Raw genomic sequence first — 12,199 nt, 5'->3', positions numbered from 1 at the left:
CGGACGGACTGCCTCCTGACTGAACGGCCCCAGACACGTACCCGTCTTGACATTAACGTAAAAAACGCTATGTTTGTACAGATTCACGCGGTTGGTTCCACTCCCCTGTCCAGCCTCAATCCCTTCATCATCAAGAAGGTGATTGATGGGTGTGCAGGAGAGGTGGAACAAGTGAAAAAAAACTTGCGAGTGGAGACCTTCTCGTAAAAACCATGAATTCTGCCCAGGTCAAGGATTTGCTTAAACAGAGGAAGTTCCACAGTTATGATGTTCAAACAACGATCCACCACCATGAATTCCTGCAAGGGTGTTATCACTTGCAGGGATCTTGTGCTTATGGAGAAAGAAGAAATTGTACAGTAACATGCTCAGCAAGATGTCATAGAGGCGAGGTTCATTACCAGATTCTCGGAAGGCATAAGGACGAAGACCGCAACAGTTATCTTGACTTTTGGCAAAGTATCTCTCCCTACTAATCTGAAAGTAAGATATGAAATTATCAATATGAGACCATACATTCCCAATCCCCTTCGTTGTGCAAAGTGTCAGCTCTATGGACACCACGAAAAGGCTTGTCGGGCTTCCAACTTCGTGAGTGGTAGGTGCGCGACTGTAGGATATTCTTCTGAACACTGTACATCCGAGACTGAATGTTGCTTTCACTGTAAGGTTGTCACTCCACTTCCTCTAGGGTTTGTCCCAAGTGGAAGGAGGAGAAAGAGGTCTGCACAGTGAAAGTGACTGAGGGCATATCCTTTTACGATGCTAGGAAGAAGGTGAAGGAGTTGCATGCAACTCCCAAGCCTAATATCTCCTATGCACCGGCGGTTGTGTCCCGCCCCGTGATGTGCACCATGGAAACACAGACTGACCTTACATTCGCTCCTCATACCCCACGCTGTACCTCTCAGTCTAAGCCTCCTGTACGTTCCAACTCTCTTACAGATATCCCTGTTGCTACTTCATACTTTCAGGCTGCTGCTGCTCCTTCACAGTCAGTGCAGCCAAAACAAAAGTCTGACAAGTCTGACAAAATTAATTTGACCACCCTCACTAAGCAGTCACGTCCTCATGTCCTTCCCGCTCCTGGTCCAGCGAGTGAGAGAAAGAATAGCTCTTCCTCAGTGGAGTCTGGGAGCCTTATCATTGACGAAAATATGGAGGTCTCCATGAACAAGCACTGGGAAAGGTCCCCCGGTAGCTGCTTGCCTTGACGCGGGGGGCATAAAAAAACAAAGCATACTGGCCACCCTCGTAAATTTTAAACCGCCACATTCACTCTATTACAGTGGAACTGTAGAGGTGTCGGGAATAAGTTACCAAATATAGCAATCACGCTGTCAATACACAGGCCAGACATTGTTTACAGGAGATGCACCTGGAGGATCATCCTGATCCTCCACAGTTCAAACACTATCACTCGTATAGAAGATATGAAGGTCACGGAGTTGCCATATGCTTGTACACACACAAATCACTCCCACAAACGGAAGTGACTCTAAATTCTACTCTGGAAGCTGTCGCGTGCAGAGTAAAATTTAATAACACGTGTCTGTCTATTTGCTCTCTGTACTGTCCTCCACACGGCCCCATTGATAGTGATGCTTTAAATTCACTAGTTGAACATCTACCTGGGAATAAGTTAGTGTTGGGCGACTTTAACGCCCACCGCTATCAGTGGAGTAGCTTGAGGATCGATGGTCGTGGGGAGAAAGTAGCCGACCTAATACTACAGTCCAACCTCTGTCTTCTGAACGATGGTAGAGCGACTCGTGTAGATGATCGTACTGGTAACTTTTCGGCCATTGACTTATCTCTGGCCTCCCCTGGTATACATCAAGATTTCTCATGGGACCCTTATGACGACTCCTTGGGAAGTGATCATTTACCCATCTGTCTTTCTTATACACGCAACATCGTTTCGGACCCTCCACCTCCAAAATTTAACTATAAGAAAGCAGATTGGGGATCCTTCTCAAGGATCGCCAATTTAGATATATCTGGGGAGATCATAGATGTTAAGGTCGAAAATATAACTATTTCCATATTACGCGCAGCTGAGGCTGCTATTCCCAAGACTTCTACAGTTCATGTGAAGCATAGAGCACATTGGTGGATGCCGGATTGCCAAAAAGCATTAAGAAAACGCAATAGGAGATACAGGATTTTTGATAGTCAGCCCACTGAGGAAAATTTTATTGCATACAAACAGGCATGGGCTGAGGCAAGGAGAATAATACTGTAAGGGCCAAAAGTGACTCCTGGCGGTCCTTTGTGTCCACGGTGACTCGTACAACACCATTAAGTAAAGACTGGTCCACAATAAGAATATTAAATAATAAAGGCCCATATTTCCCTGTGACCACCCTGCAGGTTAATAATAACATCTATGACGAGCCCGTGGACGTTGCTAACATCTTCGCCAGGAGTTTTTCTCATGTAAGTAGCTCAGCCAATTATGATCCGCGTTTTCAGCATCATAAACGCATGGCTGAGCTACAGTTAATTGACTTTGCTACAGAAGACGTAGACTCCCCGTACAACCAAGAGTTTACGCTAGATGAACTGCTCCTTGTTCTTAAATCCTGTAAAGACACCAGCCCTGGACCTGACACCATCACGTATGGTATGATCCAGCATCTTAATTAGGACAACCTGATTAAGATGTTAGCATTGTACAATGAGATTTGGGCGTCTCGAACGTTCCCAAACTCATGGCACTTTGCGCACATCATACCGATACCCAAAGAGGCTGGTCGTCTTATGAATCCCACTTCATTTCGTCCTATTGTGTTGACCTCTTGTCTATGTAAGGTCATGGAACGAATGGTAAACAATAGGCTTCTTTTTGTTTTAGAGTTGAAGAATTTGTTAAATGATCAATAATGTGGCTTCCATAAATACAGAAGTTCACTAGATCATTTAATGAATTTGGAGCATTGTATCGCAGAGGCATTTGCCAATAAAGAATTCATGATAGGGGTGTTCTTGGATATCCATTAAGCCTATAACATGACATGGTGACAATGTATACTAATGAAGCTCTATGCTTATGGTTTATGAGGAAATTTGCCAATTTTTATTTCAAATTTCTTAAAGGACAGGACTTTCGCTGTCAAATTGCCCCGTAATGTAACATCGGATATATTTATCCAGGAAAACGGGGTGCCACAGGGAAGTGTGCTTAGTCCTACATTATTTAGCATTATGATCAATGATATTCTGTCATCAGCTCCCATCCCGAGGAATCTTAAATACTCGTTCTATGCTGACGATTGTGCAATATGGCACTCTTCCCATAATGCACAATTTTCGGCTGGGCGGATTCAAGCAGCCTTTGACTCCGTCCACCAATGGGCCTTGCAGTGGGGTTTTAAGTTTTCCGTCCCTAAGTGTGCCGCTGTAGTCTTCACTAATCGTAACATACCTAATTTGTGCTTAACTCTGGATAGTCAGGTGGTACCTTTCCAAAATTCTGTAAAGTTTTTGGGAATTCATTTTGATCGTCGGATGAACTTCAAAATTCATTTTAATAATTTGCTTGCTCGTTGTGATAAATCAGTAAATGTCCTCAAGTACCTAGCAGGTACTACATGGGGTGCCGACAGAAAATCTTTATTAATGGTGTATAAGTCCCTTATTCAATCAAAGCTAGACTATGGCGCACAGGTGTATGGCTCGGCATCCGATGCCACGCTGAAAGGATTGGATGTGATGCAGAATAAATGTGTGTGAATGTGTCTTGGAGCCGTCCGGTGTACCCGTGTAGCTCGTATGGAAGTGGAGGCAAATTTGCCTCCCCTCCGTATTCGTCGTGACCACCTGGCCTTGTCCTATGGGCTAAGATCAATCATTTCCTGTGACACTCCACGGGATGCATAAGGCCTCGATGAACTCTCCACCAATATTTGTCTCTTGCTATCTCCTTCAGGTCCCACCAACACTCCTCTCCTGCTTCCTTTTTCATTGTCCTCAACCGGGTTTCCCTCGGCCTACCTCTACCTCTTCTTCCTCTAGCAGTCCACTCTGGCACATCCTGTATTAAACTACCTTCTTTTCTGTATATGTGCCCCAGCCACTTCCACCGAGACAGTCTCACATATTCATTAACTGGTTCCACTCTCGTAATATCCCTTACTCTTGCTTTTGTAACTCTGTCTTGCCACTTTACCCAAGAATCCTTCTCAGTATTTTATTCTCAAATCCTAATACTTTCTGATCTGTTGCAATTGTAATGTACCATGACTCATGCCCATAAATTAAAATTGGTCTAACCATGAACTTGTAAATTTTCACTTTAGTATGTACCGAAAGCATACTATTATTCCAAACAGATTTCAACATTCCAACAGCTCGCCAAGCCTGTCTAATCCTCTCAGTTTCATTGTTTAATGAGCCATTAGATGATACAATCGTTCCCAGATATTTAAAGTTTTCTACATTCTTCACCACATTATTCCCAATTACACAATCGATTTGGTTCTCCACGTTCATATTAATAATTTCAGTCTTTCCACAATTTATTACCAATCCCACTTTTTCTCCTTCCTCCACCAGACAATCAAGCACCCTTTTGCATCTCATAAATACTTCCACAAATCAGTACAATATCATCAGCATAGTCCAAATCCATCAGCTTCTTATTTTCTTTCCAGTTAATTCCTGCACCTGTTCTCCATACAACCTTTTTCATAACATAATCCATACCCAAAACAAACAACAACGGCGAAAGAACTCCTCCTTGAATCACTCCTGACCTAACTTGAAATGGATCACTCAAAGAACCACCCACCATTACCTTACAAAAAGTACCTTCATGCAGGCTTCTAATAATATTTACAAACTTTTCTGGTATACCATAGAATTTCATAATTTTCAACATAGCTCCACGTGAAACACTATCAAACGCCTTTTCAAAATCCACAAAACACACTCTAAGTGGCATTTTCATCTCATTAGCTTGTTGCCTTAGATGCCTTACAATAAATATCTGATCATTACAACCTCGACCCTTTCTAAATCCCGCTTGTTCTTCTCTTAAAATTTTATCAATTACTGGCTCTATTCTGTTCAACAAGATTTTGGAAAAGACTTTTGCAACTACAGGTGTCAAAGTTATCCCCCTCCAATTGCCACACACACTTAAATCTCCCTTTGTTGGTATTTTTATAATCACTCCATTTTTCCACTCTTCTGGAATTCCACCATTATCCCAAGCCACATTAAAAAGTTTCAAAAGAGCATTCATCAATTCGTCATTTTCCACCTTAAGTATTTCAGGGAATATTCCATCATCTCCTGGGGCCTTAAAATTCTTTAACTCCTTTATCGATTTTGCTACCTCTTCCAAAGTTATATCCCCTGTTTCTATCTGTAAATCTCTCTCGGCTGGCAAAATGTCCTCTTCAGCTGGGATTGGTCTATTTAGAACAGATTCAAAGTGCTCTTTCCACCTTCCTTTTATGTCCAAATCTTTAGTCATCAAAATACCATTTCTATCTCGTACAGGCATTTCCTTCCTTCTCTTTTCAGTCCCAGTTAACTCCTTTATGGCCTGATACACTGCTCTTGTGCTCTGACCGTCATTTTTACTTAATTTAATTTCTGTCTCTGTTGCTTTTTCATCATATAGCCTCCTCTTATCACGTCTAACGAGTTTTTTACTTCAGAATGTGAACTCCAGTACTTTGCTCTAAGTACTTCAACTACCTGGCCATCAACATGTTGTTCTACACTTCTTAACTTAGCCTCTTTCCCTCTCTGAATTGCATTCCATGTTTCATCTGCCATCCACTTTTTCCTTCTCTCCACATTTGATTAATATCATTGTTTTCAGATTCCATCAAAGTCTGCAGAACTAGAAACCTGTTCCTACATTCCCACCGAAACTTTTCCCTCGTGCTCTCATCACTTCTCAGCTCATCAATATCATAACCATTACCTCGTGTACAATTACCATTAACGTTTCTCTTAAGTTTTATTTTAATCTTTGGCACAACAAGTTGATGATCACTACCTATATCTGCCCCCCTCCTTATGCAAACATCTTGCAAATAACTCCTGTGCCTTCTGCTAATAGCAATGTGGTCAATCTGGTTACAGTATTTACCACATGGTGAAATCCAAGTAGTTTATGTATTTTTCTATGCTCAAAGATAGTTCCATCATTATAAGGTCATTTGCCAAACAAAAGCTTCCAAAGCGCACCCCATTTTCGTTTCTTATACCAACACCCTCCTTACCCATACAGTCTTCAAAGCCATCCCTACTACTGCCAACAATCGCATTAAAATCATCAATGCAAACTAACACATCATGTCTTGCTACTCTATTCACTACATCCTGCAGCTTCTCATAAAAGTCATTCTTCATTTCATCAGCAGCCTCATTTGTCGGAGCGTACCCTACAACCATACTGATATTACCATGGTCAGATTTTAAACGAGCATAAAGTAAGCGCTCATTAATTGGTTCAAACTCACATACTGCCTTACAAGCATCTCCACTCAGCAGTAGGCCTACTCCTTGGTAAAGATTTCCATCACTCCTACCAGGAAAAAACATAGTAATACCATCTTCCAAATTCATTTTATCAACTCCAAGCAACCTTGTTTCTGTAAGAGCACAAATATCCATCTTGTATTCCTTAAACACTGAAATAAGTTCTTCCATTTTACCAGCCTGATTGAGAGTTCGAACATTCCAGTTTCCTATTCTTAAGGTTCTTTTTGGATGTATAAACTTATTTTTACACCGTGGGATTCTTAGCACCCCCTGCCCACTTAAGGGTTGCACGGAAATGAGGGCCATTGTTCGTCACCAGAGTTCATCAAGATTTCTTAGGCAGAAAAATATTTTACCTTGGAGCCAATGCCAGTGGATCGCAGGAACCAGACAGTGGAGAGAGGAAATTAACTAAATGAAAGTAAAATGCAGAGGGTTTGGACAGACAAAGTACAAGGGAAGGAAAGAGAGCAAAAAGAATGTAGATAAAAGTGTCCCTTTTAGTCGCCTCTTACGACAAGCAGGGAATACTGGGGAAGTATTCTATCCCCCCTTCCCCAGGGGGGCTAAGGAAAAGTAATATCGGCAATGTGGCCTGTTGTGGCCTGTACCCCCCTGAGTCAATACCACCACCTTCTGTGGGGAGGGTGTCGGCCACTTGCCATTCGCCTCCACTTACTGACTCAGGAGCATGGTGTGGACCCCAGTGACTGTGACAAGTTGGTGTTAAAAAATATAGCGCCTTGGGAGCCACCCGGCTTTACCGTTGATGTATCATGGCTCCCAGCACCAAAGGCCAAGGCGCCGGAGGCGGAGGTCCACCACTTGTTTTGTAACATCATCTTGCGTCACTTGGGGTCCCACCAATTGTACACCGACGGTTCCAAGTCGAGTGAATGTGTGGGTGCAAGTGTAGGGTCCACCGAATGTGCCCTTAGGTATCGGTTGCCGACTCATACATCTGTTTACCTCCGAACTTTTTGCTATTGACAAAGCCAGAGACTATGCTTTCAATTCTAGGCATGACTCATTTGTCATATTTTCAGATTCAAAATCAGCCCTTCAGGCAATTGCATCTTGTACTACGGACTCTCACGAGATCCAGGGCCGCTTCGTTAATAAGTTGCATTCATGCAACAAGTCATTCACGCTGATCTGGGTGCCTGGTCATTGTTGTATCTACGGCAATGAGCAGGCTGACTTACTTGCAAAGTCGGCTGTAGAGCTCAAGGAGACTTGGGACGTTCCTCGTGATCTACGGTCGAGTCTCTCTCTCAGAAGGAAATCAATAAATCTTCTGTGGGAAGGTCAGTAGACCAGACTAAATATTCGAACGTGTAAGCCGTACCTGGTCGACTGGGACACTGCCAACCGTCCCAGTCGCCTGGAAGAAAAAGCGTTGGCTCGTCTATGGCTTAATGCCAATATGTTAACGCATATGAAACCTTATATGGAAAGACGATTCCCACCGCACTGTGACATCTGTGATGCAGTGTGATCTATCAGTCATATCATCCTGCACTGTCGGCGATTTATTCGTGAACACGCTTCACTTATAAATTACTGCGGCGCAGCAGACGTCCCCTTCACCCTTTCCACCATCCTGGGTGATGGGGACGTTGTTATGACTGATAAATTGATGGCTTTCTTGAAAGAGACCGGACTGATCAGAGTGATGTGACTTTTTTACTATATAGTTTTGGTTTTTATCAACTGTAAATATGTAAATATTGTACTAGTAATTAGGGTTGACAGTTGACATATTTGAAATAGTTCCTCCACCCACTGATCTATTTCTAATATTGATGTCCCCTACATTAAGCCAAGTTCCTCGCCTGGCAGTCACCAGTTGATGAATGCAAATGTGCAATATAGAAAGGTATTGGGCACTTGCAGTCGATGGTGGTCTGTTGGGCGAGGTTCTTCACTTTTTGTACATATTAGGTAAATATATTATACCATCTTGATTAAGTTGTCCTAATTAGGGCCGACAGCTGACGTATATGGAAATGTTCCTGACTCGTCTGGTTCCCTTTCATATATTGATGTCCCCTATATTAGGTTGTGCCTCGACTGACAGTCACCAGGTGATGAGTGCAGGTATGTAATGTAGAAAGGCATTACATATCTGCAGTCGATGATGTTCTGTTAGTCGAGGTATTTTTTCCATTAGTGTAGGTCTAGTTATTTGTCTCTGTAGGATTTAGTATAGGTTAGCGATTTGTCTGTTAGGTGATTAGTTTTAGGGTCTTTAGATCAGGTATTTATGTTTATGAATAATAAAGAAAATAATAATAATAATAATAAAAATAAAAATACAAAAAAACAAATTATATATATATATATATATATATATATATATATATATATATATATATATATATATATATATATATATATATATATATATATATACGTGTGCATGAAAGTGTGTCTGTATATATGTATGGAAGTGTGTGTGTGTGTGTGTGTGTATATATATATATATATATATATATATATATATATATATATATATATACACGGCCTTAATGACCAGGGGCTTTGGCCCCAATGGTCGATAGGCCAGAAAAAAAAAAAAAGTGCCGGATACGAGATCATTAATATGATTAGGAATAAGGTTGGAGCCAATACAGATCCTAGTGGCACGTCAGCATTGAGTGGAAATTGGAATATACATCATCTACTTTAACTCTTATCTTTCTGTCACTGAGATGTGAAGAAATCAGAGGAACAAAGAATGTTTGGCCATACCAAAGGGAATCTGCATAGCAGGGAATGATGCCACACTTTGTCAAAAGTTTTAGAGATTTCAAGGGCTACTGCATGAGTTTCTTCTTGTTGGTCAATTGCCTGATGGATGTTGTGAGTCAGGAGATCGAGTATATCAAATGATGGAACTTTTGTGGTGAAAACCATACCGTCTCTCACTTATTAAGTTGTTGGATTCAAGATGTTCATCTATGTGCTTAATAATTACAATATCAAATACTTTACCAAGAGAAGACGTGATAGCTAATGGTCTGTAATCAGAGGGGTCAGAGGAACTACCATTCTTCGGAGCTGGGTGGACTCTGACTTCTTTCCAAGAATCAAGGAATGAAGAAGTATGTATACATAATCTGAATAATTTAGCTAGAATAGGAGCGAGTTCTGGGGAACACTTTTTCAAAACAATTGGAGGAATCCCATCTGGACCTGGATGTTTGTTGGCTGGTAAACTGTCTAGGATGGATTTTGCTTATCTGGTGTGTATCGAAAATGGAGCAATTTTGGGAGAGTCAAGTTGTAATACAGGGATGCTCTGGCTGACCTTCTCTAAAGCAGAATTACTGGCAAATGTATTGCCAAGAATGTTCACTTTACCACGCGGTCATTTGTAATGTTACCATTGGAAAATTTTAATGGGGGAATGGGTGATGATTTGTTAATGTTATTATTGAAAGAATTGAGGGTTGACCAGAATATTTTGTTGTCATTAGCACTGTTTAATATTTTACATGTTTTGATGTGAAGAAAGTTTGTCATAGCAACATTAATTTATACTTTTGCAATTTTAAATTGACTAAGCGATTCAGATATTTTAATTTTAAGTAAGAGTTATATGCTAATGACTTTTGCGTCGTTTCTCTGGCACAGTTACTATCAAACCATTTTGGTGAGTCTGATCTTGTAGTGAACTGTTGTAGGGTGGTACTTATTACTATGGGTGAAAATTAATTCAGGAATATTTCGTTTGCTGACAGTGCATATTGTGAGTTTATGTGTGAACTATTGAGACACCAACTTTTACCCGAATTGGGTGATATTTACAGACGTATTTTACCAGAAGTTTAAGCTTAAAAAGCTAAATTATTTTTATGATAATCCTTCTTGTTACTGGAAAAAAATGTTTCACTTAATTCACTGGAGGTTATCTATCTATCTATATACCTAGGCTGCTTCCCCCAAGGAAAGGGAGGTAGCCGAGAGAGGACGACTCACTCTCCATTTACTCATCCATTCAAATACATTCATTCGCATCTTAGCCCCAAAGGGGAGAACGGACAGATCCTCACCGCACCACACCGCACAACGGTCAACTGCGCAATGCAATCAGTGACATCCGCAGCAGGGCCCGACAGCAGAACTGGTTTACCCCTTCCACATCATAACAGACCCATCCCTTTACCCGCACCTGACCTGACTAGCTGATCACACCAAATGCGGGAGAATATCACCTCAGGGCTGCGTCATCACTTATTCATTCACAATTTCTCTCCATTTATTTCTGTCACACACAGCCACTCTTCCTTGCTCAACAGACATCCTTCTCTCTCATCCAGCGCTTTCTTCACATTGTCCATCCATCCTATTCGTGGTCTTCCTCTCAGCCTTAAACCTCTCACATCAGATCTAGTTATCTTTTTCACCAATTGCTCATTATCCATTCTCTCCATATGCCCAGACCATCGCAACACCCTCTGCTCAACTCTACCAGCCATCTCGCAAACAACTCCAGTTCTCCTTCGCACTTCATCATTTCGCACTTGATCCATATGCGTCACTCCACACATACTCCTCAGACACCTCATCTCCATTACATTAACTGGAGGCTACACTTATTTACTATGACGGAAGTGACATTGTTAACGCCAGTGATGAAAAGCAGGAGCAAAACCAACATTTAGCTTCTTGGCCAACCAAGTGAAAGACTAATTGGAAATCAGTTACCGTCATGTGGAGAAGTGTTAGTGTGACTTTTCTACCTGATGGGAAGAGAGACACGAACAGTGATGGATTCAGCATTTATTCTGTCTGAGGAGCTTGGGGGATTCTGTAAGACAGCTCACATTCTTACATCTGAGCCACAGAATCGTATCCCCAATATCGAATCTCTCTATAAAGTATGGAGAAGGTTGGAGAGGAGTAAGAGCCGGATTACAGAGAGGAGAAGAGAAAGAACTTCCAAGAACACATGAAAGATCTCTTTGACATTGCACACACGAATGCCTTCGACCTCCTAAAAAATCATCAGGATGAGTTTCTTGTGGCTCAAAGCGAGAGAGGGAGCCTAGGGTCCATGTTGGGTATCGGAAAGAACGAAGACAGAGAGAGAGACAACAGACAGAATAGGAGAGAAGAGAGTGTGAGGAATGGCGTCGAGCAGTAAGAGAGGAAATAATGGAACTGGGGGAAAACCCAACAAGTGATGAAGACGAAACAGGTGACAACTATACACATATAGCAGGTCCTTCCTTTTCGGCTGCAGCTCCTCCTCTGAAACGCCAATGAACACGAAAAACAGTTGTCACTTGTCCAGTTGCTGCTACCATAGAGCGGACCAAAACATTAGATCGTGCTGCAGTCCATCTGCTTTCTGGGACTTCTGCCTGTGGACAAGATCCAACAGTGTATACTATCAACAGGCAGAGTATCCGCCGAGATCGAATCAAGAGTCGGAGGGAATCTGCAGAATGGCTGAAGAAATTGTTCCACTTGTAGTGCACTGGGATGGAAAACTAATTCCCAATGTAACAGGAGCAAACGTCACTGAATGCCTTTTAGTTCTCGTCTCAGGTGATGGAGTGTCAAAGCTTTTGAGTGTACCCAGTTTGGAATCAGAGACAGGAAAGGCTAAGGCCAATGTCATCACCGAAACCTTGAATGACTGTGGTATATCTGAACATGTGGTAGGAATGGCATTCAACACCAC

Source organism: Coenobita brevimanus, chromosome 55 (genome assembly GCF_032717465.1).
Source record: "Coenobita brevimanus isolate Jiangsu-jjx chromosome 55, ASM3271746v2, whole genome shotgun sequence".
Lineage (NCBI taxonomy): Eukaryota > Metazoa > Arthropoda > Malacostraca > Decapoda > Coenobitidae > Coenobita > Coenobita brevimanus.
The sequence above is the reverse complement of the archived record's forward strand: the minus strand, read 5'-3'. Positions refer to the sequence as shown.